This window comes from Ambystoma mexicanum, assembly GCF_040938575.1.
Source record: "Ambystoma mexicanum isolate Mex_15411 chromosome 12 unlocalized genomic scaffold, UKY_AmexF1_1 Mex_chr12_unloc.2, whole genome shotgun sequence".
NCBI lineage: Eukaryota > Metazoa > Chordata > Amphibia > Caudata > Ambystomatidae > Ambystoma > Ambystoma mexicanum.
Window position 1 is genome coordinate 10,066,306 of NW_027182323.1, and position 25,626 is coordinate 10,091,931.

General features: G+C 44.6%; 3 non-coding genes across 3 annotated transcripts; all 3 read right to left on the reverse strand.

Annotated features, from left to right (window-relative positions):
• Positions 1–5,776: 5,776 nt before the first annotated feature.
• On the reverse strand, positions 5,777–5,848 carry TRNAA-CGC (transfer RNA alanine (anticodon CGC)). Its single transcript has one exon. It is a non-coding gene; the product is annotated as a tRNA-Ala (tRNA).
• Positions 5,849–23,201: 17,353 nt separating this feature from the next.
• TRNAA-CGC (transfer RNA alanine (anticodon CGC)) lies at positions 23,202–23,273 on the reverse strand. The gene has a single exon. It is a non-coding gene; the product is annotated as a tRNA-Ala (tRNA).
• Positions 23,274–24,801: 1,528 nt separating this feature from the next.
• Positions 24,802–24,873, reverse strand: TRNAE-CUC (transfer RNA glutamic acid (anticodon CUC)). The gene has a single exon. It is a non-coding gene; the product is annotated as a tRNA-Glu (tRNA).
• Positions 24,874–25,626: the final 753 nt, after the last annotated feature.

A 25,626-nucleotide genomic window follows, 5' to 3' on the forward strand; every position in this document is an offset into this window, starting at 1 on the left:
TAAAGATGGAGGATTTGGGTATCCGGTTTTGAGAATTATTGTAGTGGTTTCTTGTTGAAGAGTCTTGTTACTATGGTATTGATCTGAACCGGATGTCGTGGTGGGTACAAATTGAGATGCAGCGGTTTTTGCCTTATGATATTAAATGTTTATTTTCTTTTGGGAAGTTGCCTAAGAAGGTAGAGTGTTTGAAATCTGTGTTGGCTACTAAAGAGGCGTTGTCGTCGTGGATTGTTGGTACTGGTCAGGGTTTATATCTTTATGAGGAGGCCTCACTTTGGCATAATCCTGGTCTGCTGTTTGATAATAAGGTACTGTCTTGGAAGACTTGGATTCAGAGAGGGGTTTTGACTATTGGAGATGTGTGGAATGAGGCTGGGGTAGTGCCTTTTGAGAGTTTGGTAGAGAAATTTGATTTGAGGAACAGGGAGTTGCGGAGGTATAATATTTTGGTGGCTTTACTCGTTGAGCGGAGAGAGATGTTGGATGCTCCTTTTTTGAAAAAGCCGGAGAACTTTGGTCTTTTGGAGATGGGTTTCCAAAGGGTGTCTACGTTTACGCAGTTTATGCTTCCGGACAGGCAATGGTTGGATTCGTGGGAAAAGTTGAGGTTATCATGGACAGAGGAGTTGGGTAGGGAGGTAGCATTGAGAGAATGGCATAAGATTTGGAGAGTGCCGACGACAGCCAAAGTGGATTTGCAATTACGCTACATCCATCAAAGGATAGTGGGCAGGATCTATTGGACTCCAGCATGTATGTGCAAATTAGGTTTGGTTGATGATGCTTTATGTTGGGGTTGTGGGAAAGAACGGGGTACTCTGTTACATATGTTATGGCATTGTGAAAGGGTGGAGGCTTTTGGAGGGAGGTTCTTGACAGGATCGACCAGATCTGGAATATTGTCTATCCATGCAATCCCTTGGCAGTTATATTTTTGTCTTATGGAGGTGGGCGTACTGTGAGTTGGGTGACGTTGTGTGCAGTGCGTAAAGTTTTGTTGGTGGCAGCCAAACAGGTGTTGAACGTCTGGAAGACACGGAAAAAGCCGACAGTGGAGGAGTGGATTTTGGATGTTAGAGCTTTATCGAGGTTTGAAAGGACAATGTTTCGTAAAACGAGATAAGGCAGACCTTTATGATGAAATGTGGGGGGAGTTGGATGATCTTTATGGATAAGGCTAAGTTGTGTTATGGAGTGGAGTGCACTGGTTTACTTTCAAGTACTGTAGTTTTGGGGGTGGGGGGTTTTGTGTTGTTTGAGTGGTTGTTTGTGTGGTCTTGTTAGTATGTTGTTGTTTGTTTGGTACATTTGATTTGATTTTTGATTGATTTTACAGTTTATGATGGTGGGATACGGGGTTATGATATGAATTTCTGTTGTATTGCTTCCCACTATTGTATGTTATGCAGTTCAATGACTTTAGTTGATGTTACTGTTATTTGTTGACTATTGTTGAAAATAAGAAATAAAGTGATTTAAAAAAATTAAAAAAAAACAATATAAATGGAAGCCATTCTGAGTCTATCATGCTCTCCATCTCAAATATTTGAAAAGCTTACTGATCCATTCTCTCTGTGTCGGAAGATGTAGGCTCTTCGAGTGGTTTGCCATACACACCCTCCGATAACAGTAAATTCCTTGCCATATGGGCCAATCTGATATGCAGATCTCCCACTTCCTATTGATCAAATAGTAACAGCATCGAGGAAAGGGGACTTTCAATTCCATCTATTTCATTTCCCCTTGCAAAAACCTCTTTCCAAAACAATTGGACTAATAGACATTCCCACCAAATATGCCAATAGGTACCGATGTTACCACACCCTCTCCAACATAGCAGACTTAGCCCCTGATGCACCTTGGCTAATCTCTATGGGGTCAATTGCCATCTTTGAAGCAAATTGTAATTATGCATTTCATATTGCACAGCAATCGTCGATGACCAAACCGTCCAATAGATGGTTAGCCATAAATCTTCGCCTTCTTGTATACCCAAGTCTCTGTCCCATAATACTTTAGCTCTGGGAGAGTGCGTGCATCTTCTGGCTATCAATGCATTATATAAGTTTGCGATGAGGCCTCTAGAGCCTGTTTGCTTATCTAAGACTTGCTTGAATGGTGTAAACGACCGATTTAGATACCCTTCTCAACAACGATCTGTTGAAACACCTTTCAGTTGTAAAAACATAAATGTGGGCATAAACTTTTCATGCAACACCTCATCCAATTCCGTCTTGCTCAAGAATGTACCTTCCTGACATAACTGGCCCGCTGTCATCAGTCCAACTTTATAGTGGGGCTGATACCCGGCCGGTTTGTGTATTTTATCCCTAATTGGAGGGGCCCACAAAAAACTAAGAGGTGAGGGCCAGGATGTCACTCCTTACATTTCCTTCAATTTGCTCCACAATCGCCATAATGTGGCAAGAATGGGGTGCATCCATATTCCAACCGCTAATTGCCTGTGGGGAACCCACAAGCACTTACCCAGGGTGACTGGAGACAACAAACAATTGTCAAGGTCTACCCATTGTTTGTATTTACTCTCCTTTAAAATATCTACGACAATCCGAAGTTGGGGCTCTCCATAGTACTCCTTTAAGTCTGGGAGGCCTACTCCACCTTCCTCCTGGTCAGCACTGAGTATGCTATGCGCGATTTCTTCCCTCCCCAAAGGAATGTATAAACGTTTTCTTCGCTTCGTGGGAGAATAAGGTTGGTACTTATATCAGTAGTGCTTCGAATAGAAATAGGTCTGGGCCAAACAGTCATCTATAGTGTCACATCTGCTTTTAATGTCTTGTCTCTTCTCTGTTAATTTTCCCCCAAAATACAGACATGGCTTCCGTCAAACCTCTTGGATTAACTCAGTGTATGTGTTGGATTGAATTTTATTGATAAAGCACAAAGTTCGCCCAAAAGCATCTTGATGTTCGCTGTAACACAGCGAAAGAAAAAGCCTAAAAGAGGAGCGTTTTAAGAGCTTTGCTCAATGCACAGTGAACAGGGGTAGTTCTAAGCGAAGGATAGAGACGGTTCAAGAGAGCTACATCGGCCACTGAAGAGGAGCGGCCGCCAATACGGCTATACCTGACCGTAGGAACAGTCATCAGACAGGCGTTAGCTGACCGCAAAGCTCGGCTCGGGATGTAAGGCAGGAATTTATTCTGCCCCCTGGCCATACAAACCCTGATGGACCAAACAGAGCGCCTTAACATCTGGGAAATAGGAAAAGCATCTGGGTGGACATTTGGGAAGAGAGAGCATTGGTGGCTGAGAAAAGGGCACAGATGTTTAAGGGATGTGGTGTACGTGAAAGGGGGGATTGTACCACTATGTTATAGCATATAGTACAAAAGAAATGCATTCAATTATACCATGTGCCTCATGGACGTGGCTGGCTAGACTGTGCGCAATAGAAAGGACTTGCATAAGACATGGATGACCATGTCCTGTGCATTTAAGTGCTTTAGTATCATAGATGGACATAGAGTGTGGCAGAGTGCATTAATATGACTATCTGCAAACGTACACAATACCCTGTGTGAATCTATGTCTATATCTGTTATAAAGATGACGTTGTCAGAGTCTCTAATTTTGAAACACCAATCACACACATTTCCTGAGATGGCATATGATAAAAAAACTTCAGGGTTTGCAACGATGCACCTCGGGGATAGGCTGCTGCACTGCTCCAGCGCTGTTTACCCTAGCCCCAGTTACACAGGTTATCTTGGGAATAACGAAGGTTGCATGTGAACAACCTGTGCTAATTCAGAAATTGTTCATGTATTTAAAATTGAGTGAGTTCTGAAGTCGGGGAGTTGCGTCACGTCTCCATTAAATCACTCTGCAGTACCTTTCTTCTGTTCTTATTCTAGCCATCACTATAGATAAGTCTAGGGGGACACGTATGTCCTTTTTAGCCAAGCTGAACATATTTCGACATTGCGTGTGCATCCCTTTTACGTGTCATCAGTAAATGAATGACTAGGAACCGATAGCTATGAAGGTCACCATAGCCATGTGTATACTTTCTATGAAGAGTGTGTTGAAACTTTCCAGAGTCCTGTTATTCCCCCGATGGTATACAGTACTAGTTTCATGCCCTACCCTATTACAATGAAAGTTAACCTCCATCTCTTTGAATTCTAATTGCCCCCATTGCCTGTGACAATCACTGCAAGGTGCCCTTCCATTAAAACAACACCCCATTCATAAAGCCGATCCCATCATGGTTGTTACTGAAGCATGGTGCAAAACCAAGAGGTACTTGCATTAATTAGGTTTATGAAGTACACCATATGACCACCTAGAACCATCATATGTCTGTTTCTACTTATGAATAGTTAGCCATGCATCCCTCCCATGTTCCACTCAACACATTTTTTGAGCTAATGCCACACTGGGTTTCATTCAAAAATGTTTCAAATTGTCATCCGGCTATTGATAATATCCACCTTGCAAACAGTGCCTTCGGAAAATTCATCGAGCCTTAAAAACATAATTAAAACAAGCATTGGCAAAGCCAACAGTTTTGGCTATTGTGTTGGCATGGGTTAGGCATTTGCCAGCCACTGCTTACTGGCAGTACCTTACGAAAACAGCTGAACCTATACATGGGCATAAGATAGCAGTGTCTCACAAAAAACATATACAATTCCTATGCACAAGCAAAAACTATTTCCCGTGTCAGTGCCTGTTTTTAACAGGACCTGCAAGAAACAGATAAAAATCAAGTGCCTGAAAGCACACTTTGTTCAGGTATTTCTATACACGAACAGCGAATTTACAATGAATTTTACAACTGCGCTTAAGCAATTAACACTCATCAGACTGCTTAGAAATAACATTGGCAGGCCGAAATTTACCGAAGTCACTCTATCACAAATCTAGCACATAGAGATATCAGGAGAATGCGTGTTGGGTGTAGAGGGGCACGTAGTGGGTGGGAATAGCCAAACAGATTAGAATGGCCATGGACAGTTAATAGCTGTCTCCCTTCTCATGTGTTGTTTCCCTCTACCCAATGGAAACTGGGTATGGCACTGCAATATACATGGGCGATTGCATCTGTTCCAAAGGGCCTTGGAGGAAGGAAAAAAACAAAAGAGGGAGGATGGGATGGGGGAAAATGGAAGGAGGGATGCAGGACTGAGGAAGAGAGGGAGGTAAGAAGGCAGAAAATAGAGAGTCTTCTGTGGTGCTTGGAGGTGCGTTCCGTATTTGGGAATTTTTGCATTAACATTTTTCACAACACTGGCGTTGGCCTGCACTTCTGTCATTACCTGGTTGGTTTTATCGACAATATGCCTATATTGACCGATGACTGCTTTACACATGCGCCTAACTTTACTCATACACAGGACACAATCCTTTTCACACAGGAATTCCACATTCTAGCCCAGATAAGAGGGCTAGATGTGGGGTGCACATTCACACAGAACCCATACAATCCCTCAGCAACACAAGCACCCCACATGCTCCTGATTGTGAGTGGTGTCCAGCAGCAAAGTCACACAAAGAGCAAAACAAGTTCTATCACTGATGAATGTCCACAAAAATATTGATATTTCTTTTGTGGATCTCGATATGCTACTTTTTAAATATATTTTAGTGTCATGGCCCACAGATTGTTAATGATGAAAATGGTAAACGTAATTTGCTTGATCTCAACCAAGCTTAGGTTTTCGAGGACGTTGTCTCTACCCTTGTGGCTATGGACAGAATTTATCATTGTTTAAAAGAAACGATTAAAGCCAAAAGAAAAACCTGGAGATGCCGGGGATTGAACCCGGGGCCTCATACATGCGAAGCATGCGCTCTACCACTGAGCTACATCCCCTGTCCCTTACTTTGCTGAAGGATAGTTCACAGCTAAATATGTCAGAGCCCCTATTCCGTGAGTATCTTTGTTTTTTCTATAAGAGGGGCCTTTTAAGTCATGTATTGGGGCGTAGAGTTGCTGGCACCTCATCCCTAATTATTCATCATTGGGTTTTTGGGGTAGGGTAAGAAGTTGCAATCATTACCAATGTCCTCCACTTCCTAGACCTGTTTTGATGGCCACGTTCTCTACGAACAGCTCCATCAATGCACCTCAATCCGGAGCTGTGGCATCACCTCCAATGTCAGAACTGGATCCAACTATTTTGCTAGTGTACCTCAACTCTCACGTGCCTGTCGACAATCCCTGCCCCTACACAGCTCTGCCAATGCACCTCAAACCTGGCCCGCAAAACACCCAGTTTCTTCACCACCAGGGACCCACGCCTAGCTGTGCACAACACACCTCAATTACCATAAACAGCACCCAAAAGTAATCTAGCACTGCTCACACACAGATAGCTCTGTCAGTGCAACTCAATCATGACCTTATGCTGCCTGTGATAGTCCAGCCATTTCTCGGTCCTGATCGCCAGAACAACCTGCTATTCCAGTACTTTAATATGTACCACAGACGACTGCCAGTGAACCTCAATTGCTTGACAAAGGTGAAATAATAATTCTGTGTTGCTTTCTTTAAAAGTGAAAAACAAAATATCCGCCCGAATAGGGACTTGAACCCTAGACCCTCAGATTAAAAGTCTGATGCTCTACCGACTGAGCTATCCGGGCCCATTTATGAACTGACATGCCATCTGCATACCTAGGTAAGTATAAGTATTTACCAGAACACTTTTGTGTGATTTGACTTTTTAAGTCCGATCAATTATAAGTATAACCATCTCGATCAACACACGTCTTCATTTTGCCCACCAACGTCCCTGCAGAGCTTTGTGTGGCAGGATAGGCTGCTGATTGGCTTATGAGCTGTCCCAAAGAGACTAATACATATCCTTCTATTGCCACTCACTTCAAGCCTCTTCTGCCCGTCTCCTCCCAGTATGAAGGGCGCCCGCCCAGTATCACCAGTACAGCAAGGGTTACTCAGTGTAGTGTTGTATTTCTCAAATCACAACAAGCGGAGCTTTCCTTTTCCTTTTATCCACCCTAGCACGGAAGAGTAAACGATTCCGAAATACCACTGGTAAGAGAGACATATCAGAGATGACAAAACGGACGGCTTACACGCGTGCTGACAGTAATGGTCCATACCTGTTCGCCTAAATTACCAAGAAGTCTGCAAGGGCTGTTTCTGTCCGCGTTTTAGCAGCAGTACACTGACCAAAAAAAATGTACAAAGTTACTGTTTTCTCAAGACTACAGTGAATGAGATACGTTCTCTTATCGAACTCATTCATCACATTTTGGGATGGTCTCTGTACTTTTAAGTTGAAATACCATAGCGAAGTAAACATTTATGAAAATACGTTCAAACAGAAAACCAATCACACTAATAATAACAACTTAGGATAAAAAAAAATGTGCTTTCCCTGACCGGGAATCGAACCCGGGCCGCGGCGGTGAGCGCCGAATCCTAACCACTAGACCACCAGGGAGCATATGTATATATGAACCATGTCCCACATGTACCTGCAAGTGCCATCATGAATTTCTGGCTGTGGCATGTGTTTCATACATTTCTTTCATAGGAATTCCAAAAGCAATGACTGGATGCCAGAAACAATCTCGGTCCTGCAATGCAGATCAATTTCGATTTCACTTTACAAATCTTTTTTCCAGCCTCCATTTACTTTGCAGCATGAAAATACTGTGGCAAGCAGCTCACATATATACTGTAATAACTCACATGGGCAGTCGCTCAGTGGTACAGCAGATACTTTGCATCATCTTCATAAATAATTGTGTTAAAGCCTGCATCCTCGCATTTTATTTCACATCATGTTAATATTTTGTTAATTTCTTTTCGTAAGTCTTCATGCAGAATTATCAATAAGACAGTCCCAGCAAGACAGAGAAAATATGCCTGTATAAATGTGCTCCTATGAACTGGAATACTCAACACTTTTCATCACTCGCAATCAAGTAAGGTTCTTTGCATCCACCCATGCACAAGGGTTACTGATGCACCCTAAAAGCCTGTGGCTCATAAAAAGTAACTGGGACAGACATTCACATCTGCTTTTAAAAAACAAAATGTAATTAACTCTTCATTGATTTTTTTTTTCGGGAGCAACAAAAACGAAATGCACGTCGAGAATGACATGACATCACAGAGTATTAGCAAGTCAACAGCAACAATAATCCTGCACACCTGCCAAAGCAAACATATTGCTATCTCTGTCAATCAACCAACTTTAGCAAACTCCACCCACCCTCCCTTTTTCCGGGGTGCAACATGTATCAAGGGCAACAAAGATGATTTAATCATCAAAGAAGGTAACCAACCCAGGACCTCTCTGGGGTATTGGGAAATCAAATGTACATTACCATAAACAGCACCCCCAAAGTAATCTAGCACTGCTCACACACAGATAGCTCTGTCCGTGCACCTCAATCATGACCTCATGCTGCCCTGTTATTCCAGCCATTTCTCAGCCCTGGTCGTCAGAACAACCTGCTATTCCAGTACTTTAATATGTACCACAGATGACTGCCAGTGCACCTCAATTGCTTGAGAAAGGTGAAATAATAATTATGTGTTGCTTTCTTTAAAAGTGAAAAACAAAGTATCACTGAGCTATCCGGGCTCATACCTGGCATGATGAACCATCTCCATACCTAGGAAGGTATAAGTATTTACCAGAACATTTTTGGGCGATTTGAGATTTTAAGTCCATTCAATTATAAGTATAACCATCTCGATCAACACACGTCTTCATTTTGCCCACCAACGTCCCTGCAGAGCTATGTGTGGCAGGATAGGCTGCTGATTGGCTTATGAGCTGTCCCAAAGAGACTAATACATATCTTTCTATTGCCACTCACTTCAAGCCTGTTCTGCCTGTATCAAGGGCAACAAAGATGATTTAATCATCAAAGAAGGTAACCAACCCAGGGCCTCTCAGGTGTATGGGGAAATCAAATGTACATCAGCAACCGAGTTGATGTTAACTTGTTGTACACTGCTTTTAGTCCAGACTTACTGGCATGCTCGTTTACACCCATCTCATGACTTTATCCTTCAATTAAACAATATAAATGGGGAGAAGAAGTGATATGCCCTGATATGTGCTGGTGTGTGGACTAGTGCATGCCTGGATTCTGCCTGCATTCCGTCCAGGAAGTACCTTATGCTGACCTTTTGTTTCAGTGTGTGAGCGTTGGTTGGTTGAGAGTTGGTCCGTCTGCAGACTAATGCTTTGAATGCATTATCTACTGTTTGCATGTTCTTGTTATGAACTATACTGTTCAACGGACATTTAATGCCTTTTGATGGAGTCTTACGGTAGATAGAGACTCTGTGGATTCTGCTATGCATGTCGTATCTTATTTGATGGAAGACATGTGCTCAATGGTCATGGCGGTGAACAGGGGTGGGTGCTGTTTAATTGTTGCATCTTTTCCCTTATATTCTGGCCCTATGGGAGAGTAATGGTGAGATTGGCATTTTTTATGGGGATGTGTGCTTTGTGATTGATGACTGTGCTGTTGTGCAATGGCACTGGTGGGGAAGGGGTGGTTGGAGCAACTGCTGTTTAGATTTGGGCTCCTTTTGTTTGAGTTGGCTTCCAATTTGTTTATCTTAATTCCAGTTTGCGCATGCAGGCTTGGGATGGCTGTTGTCAATAGTTCTATTTGGGGTGTTGACGTTTGGTGGAAGGGTTGGTACTTATCCATGCTTTTACACTATAAATAGTAGTTGAAGTCTTGTTGCAGATGTTTGTTGGTTTTGGTGTGCGTTCTGGGACTTGTTGCTGAGGATTTTTGAGGAGGTTATTCTGATAGTGAAAATATTGGGCATAGGGTTCTGAGGTGATAGTTGGAATGGGTTATGATTTTGTACATAATGGTATTTTGTTGAGACCTATGTTATACTGGGTTTCTTACAATTAAGGCTGTCTTGACTGTGTGTGTGTTTTTTGTTTTATGTGTAGAGCGGGGTGGGGGGTTGAGACATGTGTTGCTCCACTTTATGGGATGGGCTGGATGATTGTCACAGTGTTTAATAGATGGTTTGTGGACGAATGATAGTTATGAGTCTATGTGGAGATATGGAGTGTTTTAGTGAGTTATGAAGGGGCCTGTTTCGTTGTGTATTTGGAATGTGTAAGGGTTGAACTGTGTGCGGAAGAGGAAGAACATTTTGGCTAAACTTTGGAGGGAGAAAGTTGATGTGGCGATCTTGCAAGAAACACATTTAATTGATGGGTCTGGTGATTCACTGAATAATTCGAGATATACAAAGGTTTTCTTGAATTGCTACTCCTCCAACTCCCGAGTTGTTGGAATATTGTTGAAGAAAGGCTTGAAAGCATGTGTTGAAAAAGTGAGTATGGATGACAAGGGGCGTATTATACTTATTGATCTTAAATGTGAGGGCTTGCTGTTAACTGTGGGATCTGTGTATGTGCCATGTGCGGGTGGGGGGCCCTTTTTTGATTCGCTAAAGGGGAGGCTTAGTGATATGGGAGGTGAAATTATTGTTTTGGGAGGGGATTTTAATTGTGTGATTGACCCCAAGATGGATAGGTCATCGATGTGCAGGTTTACTGGGCAAAAATCGAGTAGGGAGTTTCGAGACTTTTTGGATGTTTATAACTTGGTGGATACCTGGAGACATTTTCATTGGAGGGATAGGGGGTTCTCATTTTATTCACTGGTACATGATTCTTATTCTAGGCTTGACTACATATTGATGTCGGATAGACTGGTTGAGAATGTAAGGGAGGTGTTTATGGGTGAACGGCACATTTCGGATCACTCAATGGTAATGACCAAGTTGATGTTATTTGCTGAGAGGCAGGATCTTAGTAGATGGAGGTTGAAACCTGTTGTGTTAAGCAACCAGGATTCTGTGGACGCATTAATGAATTTCATACCTGTTTTTTTTTTTTTTTTTAGATGAATGAGGGTACGGCAGACAATATGGTGGTGTGGGATGCTTTTAAAGTTTCTGTTAGAGGGGAACTGATGAACTGGACTGCACGGATGCGTAGGGGGGGTGAAGCCAGATTGGTGGAGCTTGAAAGGGTACTTGGTGACTTACAACAGAGTTATGCTTTGTCGAGAGATGAGAATATTACATTTAAAATCTTAGATGCTAAGGCATTACTAAGAGGGCCAGGATTCCCTGGTACATTATGGTCAAGAGTGTTAAAGATGGAGGATTTGGGTATCCGGTTTTGAGAAATTATTGTAGTGGTTTCTTGTTGAAGAGTCTTGTTACTATGGTATTGATCTGAACCGGATGTCGTGGTGGGTACAAATTGAGATGCAGCGGTTTTTGCCTTATGATATTAAATGTTTATTTTCTTTTGGGAAGTTGCCTAAGAAGGTAGAGTGTTTGAAATCTGTGTTGGCTACTAAAGAGGCGTTGTCGTTGTGGATTGTTGGTACTGGTCAGGGTTTATATCTTTATGAGGAGGCCTCACTTTGGCATAATCCTGGTCTGCTGTTTGATAATAAGGTACTGTCTTGGAAGACTTGGATTCAGAGAGGGGTTTTGACTATTGGAGATGTGTGGAATGAGGCTGGGGTAGTGCCTTTTGAGAGTTTGGTAGAGAAATTTGATTTGAGGAACAGGGAGTTGCGGAGGTATAATATTTTGGTGGCTTTACTCGTTGAGCGGAGAGAGATGTTGGATGCTCCTTTTTTGAAAAAGCCGGAGAACTTTGGTCTTTTGGAGATGGGTTTCCAAAGGGTGTCTACGTTTACGCAGTTTATGCTTCCGGACAGGCAATGGTTGGATTCGTGGGAAAAGTTGAGGTTATCATGGACAGAGGAGTTGGGTAGGGAGGTAGCATTGAGAGAATGGCATAAGATTTGGAGAGTGCCGACGACAGCCAAAGTGGATTTGCAATTACGCTACATCCATCAAAGGATAGTGGGCAGGATCTATTGGACTCCAGCATGTATGTGCAAATTAGGTTTGGTTGATGATGCTTTATGTTGGGGTTGTGGGAAAGAACGGGGTACTCTGTTACATATGTTATGGCATTGTGAAAGGGTGGAGGCTTTTGGAGGGAGGTTCTTGACAGGATCGACCAGATCTGGAATATTGTCTATCCATGCAATCCCTTGGCAGTTATATTTTTGTCTTATGGAGGTGGGCGTACTGTGAGTTGGGTGACGTTGTGTGCAGTGCATAAAGTTTTGTTGGTGGCAGCCAAACAGGTGTTGAAGGTCTGGAAGACACGGAAAAAGCCGACAGTGGAGGAGTGGATTTTGGATGTTAGAGCTTTATCGAGGTTTGAAAGGACAATGTTTCGTAAAACGAGATAAGGCAGACCTTTATGATGAAATGTGGGGGGAGTTGGATGATCTTTATGGATAAGGCTAAGTTGTGTTATGGAGTGGAGTGCACTGGTTTACTTTCAAGTACTGTAGTTTTGGGGGTGGGGGGTTTTGTGTTGTTTGAGTGGTTGTTTGTGTGGTCTTGTTAGTATGTTGTTGTTTGTTTGGTACATTTGATTTGATTTTTGATTGATTTTACAGTTTATGATGGTGGGATACGGGGTTATGATATGAATTTCTGTTGTATTGCTTCCCACTATTGTATGTTATGCAGTTCAATTACTTTAGTTGATGTTACTGTTGTTTGTTGACTATTGTTGAAAATAAGAAATAAAGTGATTTAAAAAAATTAAAAAAAAACAATATAAATGGAAGCCATTCTGAGTCTATCATGCTCTCCATCTCAAATATTTGAAAAGCTTACTGATCCATTCTCTCTGTGTCGGAAGATGTAGGCTCTTCGAGTGGTTTGCCATACTGTTCTGACTTGAGTGTCGTGTAGACCGATGAGACCTCCGTCCCCAAGTGACGTACAGGGGAACTAAATAGAAACCCACTGTACGACCCTTGAGGCCACAGGTGAGAGATGTCTTCTCGGATCCACGGAGCCTCTTGGAACACCGATGCTGCTGTCAAGGGGGGAATGAGGTTAAGTACCAGGCAAGCACAATACAATGAAGAAGACAAGTAACTAAAGTGTCTTACCTATCTGGTGTAATGGAGACCCAGGTGACCTAGTATGGAGGTTCGAGGCTCATTAGATGCGGCGATCCTTGGAGTGGTAGAACCGCAGGTTCAGCGTGGATGAAGAGTAGCCACCTGTGGGAGTTAGGGCTTGACTTGAATCCCCAGTGGGGAAGAAGGCGTAGAAGATCAGCAAGGTACCAAGGGATGATCCAAAGACAAGTCGAGGTGTAGTCCAAAAATCCGGCAACGGGTAAACAGTTCCAAGCAAAAGTACCAAGGGGTGTCCGAGGGAGTCCGAGATAGAGTTCCGTGATCAGGGTAACAAGGAGCAAGTTGTAACGCCAAACAGTGTCCGAAGCCAGCTGAGAAGCAATGAGCGTTCTGTCTCTCAGACCTTTATACTGATCGCCCCTGGGTCATGTGACTTCTCTGGATCATGTGACGTCCACCAAGATCACATGGGGAACGCCGCAGTGTATCACGTGACTGGCGGGAAGACGTAAGGCCGCCCTTACTGCTATACGTTCTCCAAGGCAGTTGCCAATGCAGAAAGGGTTGCAATCGAGCCCGTACACTGGTACGGAGCCTTCGGTTCTGTGGGTTCACCGAATCACTTGAGCCTCGAAGCTTGGGAGGAGATGTTGGGGGAATGTGGGCAGTGTTCTGATGTGTCGTGGCCTGGTGTGCAGAGGATCGCCTAACATAGCCCCCCCCCAACGGCCCACGACCCCGTGGGCAGGACGGATGATCCCTATGGAAGCGGGCTACCAACCGCGGGGCGTTCACATCAGATGCGGAAACCCACGAACGCTCCTCCGGGCCGTAACCCGTCCAATCCACCAGATACTGGAGCCTACCCCTAAACCACCTGGAACCCAAAATGGCCGACACCTCAAAAACATCAGGAGAGGTCAAAGACACCGGCGCAACAGGTGTACGAAGACGGACTGAGTCAGGACAGGGTTTGAGGAGGGAGACATGAAACACAGGATGGATACGCCAAGAGCTGGGGAGAACTAGACGAAAAGCCACCGGATTAACAACCTGCGAGATCACATACGGCCCGACAAAGCGAGGCAGCAATTTCCGGCAACCCACCAGGCGAAGATGTCGGGAAGACAACCAGACCCTAGAACCCACCACCAGGGGGGGAGCAGCACGACGCTTGCCATCCACACGGGCCTTCATAGAGGCCTTTGCTTCAGTGAGATGAACCACTGTACTCGCATGAATAGCAGAAAGATCCCTAAGACACGTCGTGGCCGCAGGATTCAAAGAACCAGAGGCATCAGGGACCGGCAAGACCTTGGGATGTTGACCATGGAGGGCGTAAAAAGGAGAATAACCAGTAGCCGAATGAGCCGCGTTGTTATACGCGAACTCCGCAAGCCGCAAAACGGCCAACCAAGAGGACTGATGTTGCAATATGAGGCAACGAAGGTATTGTTCCATCGATTGATTCGTCCTTTCGGTCTGACCATCGGTCTCCGGATGATAGGCCGAAGAATACCTCGTATCGATGCCCAATAGTTTCGTCAAGGCCCTCCAAAACTGAGAGGTGAACTGTGAACCTCGATCGGAAACTATGACCGAAGGGAGGCCGAATAGCATAAACACATGTTCAAAAAACAAGTCCGCCAAGACAGGGGCCGAAGGGATACCCCTACAAGGAACAAAACGGGCCATTTTAGTGAATGTGTCCACCACTACCCAGACGGTATCAAAGCCTTTTGACTTGGGGAGATCGGTAACGAAATCCATTGTTAACGTATGCCAGGGCCTGGGAGGTACCGGAAGTGGAAGCAACAATCCAACCGGTCGACCCCTTTGATGTTTAGCCTGAGCACATACCGCACAAGACCTGACATAACACTCCACATCGCGCTTCATAGAAGGCCACCAACACCAACGCTTGAGTAGATCTAAAGTGCGCTCTTGTCCAGGATGGGCATTGAAGGGAGCGTCATGAGACCACTCAAGAGCTAGGTTACGTGTATCAGGTGTAGGAAGAAACAGGCGTTCATGTACGAAGGGTAAACCATCAGAATATACAGGATCCCATTCTCGCAACTGGTCAGAATGAACGCTAGTCCAGGACCGGACCGAATCCAATAGTGACAATGAGGGTGTACAGAGACAAATCACATGGCTCTTACCGAGGACAGTGTCGGGGAATGTAGGCAACTGGACCCCTCCCGGAGAACGTGACAAGGCATCCGCCTTCCCATGTGAAGTGCCAGGACGGTGCATGATATGGAAATCAAAGGCGGAAAAGAAAAGATGCCATCGGACCTGTCTGCTATTAATGCATTTCAAAGAAGCCAGATCCTGTAAGTTCCGATGATCGGAGTATACCGTGATGGGATGCCTAGCCCCCAGAAGATGATGACGCCAGACACGGAAAGCATCCATGACGGCCAAGAGTTCCTTCTCCGTAACGGTATAATGAGACTCAGTACTGGAAAACTTACGGGAATGATATGCAACTGGATGTAATTTGCCAGTATTTGGACATGTTTGTGATAATACCGCACCGAGGGCAAAGGAAGAGGCATCCGCCTCTACTATGAACGGAAGATCAGGATTTGGATGTTGGAGTACCGGTGCGGTAGTAAAGGCGGTTTTCAAAGCCTCAAAAGCCTCCTGCTGTTCTCTCTGCCATTGATAAGATACCTGAGGACTAGTCAGGGCCGTAAGCGGGGCTACAATTGTGGAGAAGGAAGAAATGAAACGTCTGTAAAAGTTGGCAAATCCTAAAAAAGCCTGCAAGGATTTGAGTGTTCGAGGTACTGGCCAATCTAACACTGCTTTGACCTTAGATTCATTCATGGATAACGCCCCAGGGGTGATGTGAAAACCCAAAAACTCAACAGTTGTCTTATGGAACTGACATTTCTCAGGTTTGGCAAACAAGGAGTGTTCTCTCAAACGGGTCAATATTTCTCGGACATGGTTCACGTGTTCGTCAAGATCACGAGAAAAGATTAAGATATCGTCCAAGTACACAACCATATATACATCCAGTATATCCCTGAATATGTCGTTCATGAATCGTTGGAAAGTGGCCGGGGCGTTACATAGGCCAAAGGGCATGACCAGATATTCGTACAGGCCATACCGAGTGCAGAAGGCGGTCTTCCACTCGTCTCCCTCGCGGACGCGTACTAAGTTGTATGCGCCGCGTAGGTCGAGCTTAGTGAAAATGGAAGCGTGTGTTAAATGGTCTAGAAGTGGAGTGATTAACGGGATGGGATACCTATCCTTTTTTGTGATAGCGTTAAGACGCCGATAATCTACACAAGGGCGTAAATCCCCCTCCTTCTTGGGTACAAAGAAGATAGGACTTGCCGCGGGTGAAGTGGAGGGGCGGATGTGTCCTAATCGTAGGGCGTTCTGTACATAGTCTTTTAGCGCCAGTTCCTCCGAAGGAGACAAAGAATAGATCCTGCCCGAAGGAATATTGGAATCGGGAAGCAGTTCGATTGGGCAGTCATATGGTCTGTGTGGAGGGAGTACCTCAGACGAGCCCCGGTCGAACACTGTCTCAAATTCTCTGTATTCTGGCGGAATCCCAGATACCAACCCCCCAACAGTATGTGTATGCACAAACTCTGGATCGTCGACAGTCAGTGTGAGTTGGGCTAAGGCCCCCAAGGCCCGAGAAGGTGTGTCAGGGGCTTGATGGACCGGAAGACAATAGTTCTGACAGATATCAGACTCAAAGACTACAGTACCTGACTGCCAATTGATCAATGGATTATGTTCATGTAACCATGGAATCCCTAGTATGATGCCGAATTGGGGTGTGGTGATCAAATCAAAACTCAGGGTTTCGGTGTGTACTTCTTGTATGGTTAACAGGAGGGGTGCGGTTTGATGTCTGACAGGACCAGAAACCAGTGCAGAGCCGTCTACGGCTTGGACATGTTCCGGACGTGTTTTCACCACTAAAGGTAGGTTGAGGGAATGGGCCAAATCAATATCTATGTAGTTACCAGTGGCACCCGAATCGATAATGATATTGACTGCATGAAGAAGGCCTGTAGAGGGACATAGGGTAGCCTTTACAGAAATGGGTTGCACACGAGTAAAGGCAAGAGAGGTACCCGGAGAAGATGACGGAACACTCGACCTGTTCTCCGGTTCTAAGGTCGAGCCGTCCGAAAAACCTGACTCTTCCGGGGCCGTCGAGGACACTCTTTCACGAAATGGCCAGTGGTACCACAATAAAAGCATGCATTATCCACCCTTCTACGTTCTCTCTCAGATGTTGTAATGGGACTACGTAACCCTCCCACTTGCATAGGTTCTTCGGTACTGGAAGCAGGTGTGCCAACAAGAGTGGGAGAGGAAGAGGCCCCTATTTCAGCTCTACGCTCCGATCGTCGTGCATCTACCTGCAAGACCAGATCAACCAATTCCTGATACTGAGTAGGCATAGAAGGGATCACTGCTAAAGCATCTTTCATGGTGTTACTCAACCCCCTATAGAAAACCACCGCCCTCTTGTTTTCTGGCCATGATGTTTCCGCAACTAGCTGATTGAATCGGGTGATGTAATCTATCAGAGACCTTTTACCCTGAGTCAATTCCAACAACTCCAAATCCCTAGACTGTACCTTGTGTCGGGTATCGAATACTCGGGCCATTTCTAGGACCAACAAATCAAAGTCATAAAGAAGTGGGCTGTTGTTCTCTAACAGGGGATTAGCCCAAGCAGCTGCTGTTCCGGCCAAATGGGAAAGGGCGAAGGCAGCTTTAGCAGTGGTGGTGGGAAAAGCCAAAGGTCTGCATAGGAAATGTAACTTGCACTGATTAATAAAGGTTCTGAACTTCTTGGGATCCCCTTGATAGCGTTCGGGAGCAGCTAAGGGGGAAGGAGTTGGGAGTATCATCGGAGTCGGGACTACAGGAGCAGTAACGGGAGAGGGTGTAGTGGAGGAGCCGGTATCGCCAAACTCAGGGTCTGCAGGAAGGGAATGTTGAACACTTTGTATGGAATCCAACCTTTGATGGATCACAGTGTTTGCGGCGGCCATATCTGCCCTTAATATTGTAATTGCCTGAACTAAAGCAGCTATGGGTTCATCCGTGGATCCCTGCATCGTCTAACACGACTATACGGCTTCTCAGTCTGTTCTGACTTGAGTGTCGTGTAGACCGATGAGACCTCCGTCCCCAAGTGACGTACAGGGGAACTAAATAGAAACCCACTGTACGACCCTTGAGGCCACAGGTGAGAGATGTCTTCTCGGATCCACGGAGCCTCTTGGAACACCGATGCTGCTGTCAAGGGGGGAATGAGGTTAAGTACCAGGCAAGCACAATACAATGAAGAAGACAAGTAACTAAAGTGTCTTACCTATCTGGTGTAATGGAGACCCAGGTGACCTAGTATGGAGGTTCGAGGCTCATTAGATGCGGCGATCCTTGGAGTGGTAGAACCGCAGGTTCAGCGTGGATGAAGAGTAGCCACCTGTGGGAGTTAGGGCTTGACTTGAATCCCCAGTGGGGAAGAAGGCGTAGAAGATCAGCAAGGTACCAAGGGATGATCCAAAGACAAGTCGAGGTGTAGTCCAAAAATCCGGCAACGGGTAAACAGTTCCAAGCAAAAGTACCAAGGGGTGTCCGAGGGAGTCCGAGATAGAGTTCCGTGATCAGGGTAACAAGGAGCAAGTTGTAACGCCAAACAGTGTCCGAAGCCAGCTGAGAAGCAATGAGCGTTCTGTCTCTCAGACCTTTATACTGATCGCCCCTGGGTCATGTGACTTCTCTGGATCATGTGACGTCCACCAAGATCACATGGGGAACGCCGCAGTGTATCACGTGACTGGCGGGAAGACGTAAGGCCGCCCTTACTGCTATACGTTCTCCAAGGCAGTTGCCAATGCAGAAAGGGTTGCAATCGAGCCCGTACACTGGTACGGAGCCTTCGGTTCTGTGGGTTCACCGAATCACTTGAGCCTCGAAGCTTGGGAGGAGATGTTGGAGGAATGTGGGCAGTGTTCTGATGTGTCGTGGCCTGGTGTGCAGAGGATCGCCTAACACATACACACCCTCCGATAACAGTAAATTCCTTGCCATATGGGCCAATCTGATATGCAGATCTCCCACTTCCTATTGATCAAATAGTAACAGCATCGAGGAAAGGGGACTTTCAATTCCATCTATTTCATTTCCCCTTGCAAAAACCTCTTTCCAAAACAATTGGACTAATAGACATTCCCACCAAATATGCCAATAGGTACCGATGTTACCACACCCTCTCCAACATAGCAGACTTAGCCCCTGATGCACCTTGGCTAATCTCTATGGGGTCAATTGCCATCTTTGAAGCAAATTGTAATTATGCATTTCATATTGCACAGCAATCGTCGATGACCAAACCGTCCAATAGATGGTTAGCCATAAATCTTCGCCTTCTTGTATACCCAAGTCTCTGTCCCATAATACTTTAGCTCTGGGAGAATGCGTGCATCTTCTGGCTATCAATGCATTATATAAGTTTGCGATGAGGCCTCTAGAGCCTGTTTGCTTATCTAAGACTTGCTTGAATGGTGTAAACGACCGATTTAGATACCCTTCTCAACAACGATCTGTTGAAACACCTTTCAGTTGTAAAAACATAAATGTGGGCATAAACCTTTCATGCAACACCTCATCCAATTCCGTCTTGCTCAAGAATGTACCTTCCTGACATAACTGGCCCGCTGTCATCAGTCCAACTTTATAGTGGGGCTGATACCCGGCCTGTTTGTGTATTTTATCCCTAATTGGAGGGGCCCACAAAAAACTAAGAGGTGAGGGCCAGGATGTCACTCCTTACATTTCCTTCAATTTGCTCCACAATCGCCATAATGTGGCAAGAATGGGGTGCATCCATATTCCAACCGCTAATTGCCTGTGGGGAACCCACAAGCACTTACCCAGGGTGACTGGAGACAACAAACAATTGTCAAGGTCTACCCATTGTTTGTATTTACTCTCCTTTAAAATATCTATGACAATCCGAAGTTGGGGCTCTCCATAGTACTCCTTTAAGTCTGGGAGGCCTACTCCACCTTCCTCCTGGTCAGCACTGAGTATGCTATGCGCGATTTCTTCCCTCCCCAAAGGAATGTATAAACGTTTTCTTCGCTTCGTGGGAGAATAAGGTTGGTACTTATATCAGTAGTGCTTCGAATAGAAATAGGTCTGGGCCAAACAGTCATCTATAGTGTCACATCTGCTTTTAATGTCTTGTCTCTTCTCTGTTAATTTTCCCCCAAAATACAGACATGGCTTCCGTCAAACCTCTTGGATTAACTCAGTGTATGTGTTGGATTGAATTTTATTGATAAAGCGCAAAGTTCGCCCAAAAGCATCTTGATGTTCGCTGTAACACAGCGAAAGAAAAAGCCTAAAAGAGGAGCGTTTTAAGAGCTTTGCTCAATGCACAGTGAACAGGGGTAGTTCTAAGCGAAGGATAGAGACGGTTCAAGAGAGCTACATCGGCCACTGAAGAGGAGCGGCCGCCAATACGGCTATACCTGACCGTAGGAACAGTCATCAGACAGGCGTTAGCTGACCGCAAAGCTCGGCTCGGGATGTAAGGCAGGAATTTATTCTGCCCCCTGGCCATACAAACCCTGATGGACCAAACAGAGCGCCTTAACATCTGGGAAATAGGAAAAGCATCTGGGTGGACATTTGGGAAGAGAGAGCATTGGTGGCTGAGAAAAGGGCACAGATGTTTAAGGGATGTGGTGTACGTGAAAGGGAGGATTGTACCACTATGTTATAGCATATAGTACAAAAGAAATGCATTCAATTATACCGTGTGCCTCATGGACGTGGCTGGCTAGACTGTGCGCAATAGAAAGGACTTGCATAAGACATGGATGACCATGTCCTGTGCATTTAAGTGCTTTAGTATCATAGATGGACATAGAGTGTGGCAGAGTGCATTAATATGACTATCTGCAAACGTACACAATACCCTGTGTGAATCTATGTCTATATCTGTTATAAAGATGACGTTGTCAGAGTCTCTAATTTTGAAACACCAATCACACACATTTCCTGAGATGGCATATGATAAAAAAACTTCAGGGTTTGCAACGATGCACCTCGGGGATAGGCTGCTGCACTGCTCCAGCGCTGTTTACCCTAGCCCCAGTTACACAGGTTATCTTGGGAATAACGAAGGTTGCATGTGAACAACCTGTGCTAATTCAGAAATTGTTCATGTATTTAAAATTGAGTGAGTTCTGAAGTCGGGGAGTTGCGTCACGTCTCCATTAAATCACTCTGCAGTACCTTTCTTCTGTTCTTATTCTAGCCATCACTATAGATAAGTCTAGGGGGACACGTATGTCCTTTTTAGCCAAGCTGAACATATTTCGACATTGCGTGTGCATCCCTTTTACGTGTCATCAGTAAATGAATGACTAGGAACCGATAGCTATGAAGGTCACCATAGCCATGTGTATACTTTCTATGAAGAGTGTGTTGAAACTTTCCAGAGTCCTGTTATTCCCCCGATGGTATACAGTACTAGTTTCATGCCCTACCCTATTACAATGAAAGTTAACCTCCATCTCTTTGAATTCTAATTGCCCCCATTGCCTGTGACAATCACTGCAAGGTGCCCTTCCATTAAAACAACACCCCATTCATAAAGCCGATCCCATCATGGTTGTTACTGAAGCATGGTGCAAAACCAAGAGGTACTTGCATTAATTAGGTTTATGAAGTACACCATATGACCACCTAGAACCATCATATGTCTGTTTCTACTTATGAATAGTTAGCCATGCATCCCTCCCATGTTCCACTCAACACATTTTTTGAGCTAATGCCACACTGGGTTTCATTCAAAAATGTTTCAAATTGTCATCCGGCTATTGATAATATCCACCTTGCAAACAGTGCCTTCGGAAATTCATCGAGCCTTAAAAACATAATTAAAACAAGCATTGGCAAAGCCAACAGTTTTGGCTATTGTGTTGGCATGGGTTAGGCATTTGCCAGCCACTGCTTACTGGCAGTACCTTACGAAAACAGCTGAACCTATACATGGGCATAAGATAGCAGTGTCTCACAAAAAACATATACAATTCCTATGCACAAGCAAAAACTATTTCCCGTGTCAGTGCCTGTTTTTAACAGGACCTGCAAGAAACAGATAAAAATCAAGTGCCTGAAAGCACACTTTGTTCAGGTATTTCTATACACGAACAGCGAATTTACAATGAATTTTACAACTGCGCTTAAGCAATTAACACTCATCAGACTGCTTAGAAATAACATTGGCAGGCCGAAATTTACCGAAGTCACTCTATCACAAATCTAGCACATAGAGATATCAGGAGAATGCGTGTTGGGTGTAGAGGGGCACGTAGTGGGTGGGAATAGCCAAACAGATTAGAATGGCCATGGACAGTTAATAGCTGTCTCCCTTCTCATGTGTTGTTTCCCTCTACCCAATGGAAACTGGGTATGGCACTGCAATATACATGGGCGATTGCATCTGTTCCAAAGGGCCTTGGAGGAAGGAAAAAAACAAAAGAGGGAGGATGGGATGGGGGAAAATGGAAGGAGGGATGCAGGACTGAGGAAGAGAGGGAGGTAAGAAGGCAGAAAATAGAGAGTCTTCTGTGGTGCTTGGAGGTGCGTTCCGTATTTGGGAATTTTTGCATTAACATTTTTCACAACACTGGCGCTGGCCTGCACTTCTGTCATTACCTGGTTGGTTTTATCGACAATATGCCTATATTGACCGATGACTGCTTTACACATGCGCCTAACTTTACTCATACACAGGACACAATCCTTTTCACACAGGAATTCCACATTCTAGCCCAGATAAGAGGGCTAGATGTGGGGTGCACATTCACACAGAACCCATACAATCCCTCAGCAACACAAGCACCCCACATGCTCCTGATTGTGAGTGGTGTCCAGCAGCAAAGTCACACAAAGAGCAAAACAAGTTCTATCACTGATGAATGTCCACAAAAATATTGATATTTCTTTTGTGGATCTCGATATGCTACTTTTTAAATATATTTTAGTGTCATGGCCCACAGATTGTTAATGATGAAAATGGTAAACGTAATTTGCTTGATCTCAACCAAGCTTAGGTTTTCGAGGACGTTGTCTCTACCCTTGTGGCTATGGACAGAATTTATCATTGTTTAAAAGAAACGATTAAAGCCAAAAGAAAAACCTGGAGATGCCGGGGATTGAACCCGGGGCCTCATACATGCGAAGCATGCGCTCTACCACTGAGCTACATCCCCTGTCCCTTACTTTGCTGAAGGATAGTTCACAGCTAAATATGTCACAGCCCCTATTCCGTGAGTATCTTTGTTTTTTCTATAAGAGGGGCCTTTTAAGTCATGTATTGGGGCGTAGAGTTGCTGGCACCTCATCCCTAATTATTCATCATTGGGTTTTTGGGGTAGGGTAAGAAGTTGCAATCATTACCAATGTCCTCCACTTCCTAGACCTGTTTTGATGGCCACGTTCTCTACGAACAGCTCCATCAATGCACCTCAATCCGGAGCTGTGGCATCACCTCCAATGTCAGAACTGGATCCAACTATTTTGCTAGTGTACCTCAACTCTCACGTGCCTGTCGACAATCCCTGCCCCTACACAGCTCTGCCAATGCACCTCAAACCTGGCCCGCAAAACACCCAGTTTCTTCACCACCAGGGACCCACGCCTAGCTGTGCACAACACACCTCAATTACCATAAACAGCACCCAAAAGTAATCTAGCACTGCTCACACACAGATAGCTCTGTCAGTGCAACTCAATCATGACCTTATGCTGCCTGTGATAGTCCAGCCATTTCTCGGTCCTGATCGCCAGAACAACCTGCTATTCCAGTACTTTAATATGTACCACAGACGACTGCCAGTGAACCTCAATTGCTTGACAAAGGTGAAATAATAATTCTGTGTTGCTTTCTTTAAAAGTGAAAAACAAAATATCCGCCCGAATAGGGACTTGAACCCTAGACCCTCAGATTAAAAGTCTGATGCTCTACCGACTGAGCTATCCGGGCCCGTTTATGAACTGACATGCCATCTGCATACCTAGGTAAGTATAAGTATTTACCAGAACACTTTTGTGTGATTTGACTTTTTAAGTCCGATCAATTCTAAGTATAACCATCTCGATCAACACACGTCTTCATTTTGCCCACCAACGTCCCTGCAGAGCTATGTGTGGCAGGATAGGCTGCTGATTGGCTTATGAGCTGTCCCAAAGAGACTAATACATATCCTTCTATTGCCACTCACTTCAAGCCTCTTCTGCCCGTCTCCTCCCAGTATGAAGGGCGCCCGCCCAGTATCACCAGTACAGCAAGGGTTACTCAGTGTAGTGTTGTATTTCTCAAATCACAACAAGCGGAGCTTTCCTTTTCCTTTTATCCACCCTAGCACGGAAGAGTAAACGATTCCGAAATACCACTGGTAAGAGAGACATATCAGAGATGACAAAACGGACGGCTTACACGCGTGCTGACAGTAATGGTCCATACCTGTTCGCCTAAATTACCAAGAAGTCTGCAAGGGCTGTTTCTGTCCGCGTTTTAGCAGCAGTACACTGACCAAAAAAAATGTACAAAGTTACTGTTTTCTCAAGACTACAGTGAATGAGATACGTTCTCTTATCGAACTCATTCATCACATTTTGGGATGGTCTCTGTACTTTTAAGTTGAAATACCATAGCGAAGTAAACATTTATGAAAATACGTTCAAACAGAAAACCAATCACACTAATAATAACAACTTAGGATAAAAAAAAAATGTGCTTTCCCTGACCGGGAATCGAACCCGGGCCGCGGCGGTGAGAGCGCCGAATCCTAACCACTAGACCACCAGGGAGCATATATATATATGTGAACCATGTCCCACATGTACCTGCAAGTGCCATCATGAATTTCTGGCTGTGGCATGTGTTCCATACATTTCTTTCATAGGAATTCCAAAAGCAATGACTGGATGCCAGAAACAATCTCGGTCCTGCAATGCAGATCAATTTCGATTTCACTTTACAAATCTTTTTTCCAGCCTCCATTTACTTTGCAGCATGAAAATACTGTGGCAAGCAGCTCACATATATACTGTAATAACTCACATGGGCAGTCGCTCAGTGGTACAGCGGATACTTTGCATCATCTTCATAAATAATTGTGTTAAAGCCTGCATCCTCGCATTTTATTTCACATCATGTTAATATTTTGTTAATTTCTTTTCGTAAGTCTTCATGCAGAATTATCAATAAGACAGTCCCAGCAAGACAGAGAAAATATGCCTGTATAAATGTGCTCCTATGAACTGGAATACTCAACACTTTTCATCACTCGCAATCAAGTAAGGTTCTTTGCAGCCACCCATGCACAAGGGTTACTGATGCACCCTAAAAGCCTGTGGCTCATAAAAAGTAACTGGGACAGACATTCACATCTGCTTTTAAAAAACAAAATGTAATTAACTCTTCATTGATTTTTTTTTTCGGGAGCAACAAAAACGAAATGCACGTCGAGAATGACATGACATCACAGAGTGTTAGCAAGTCAACAGCAACAATAATCCTGCACACCTGCCAAAGCAAACATATTGCTATCTCTGTCAATC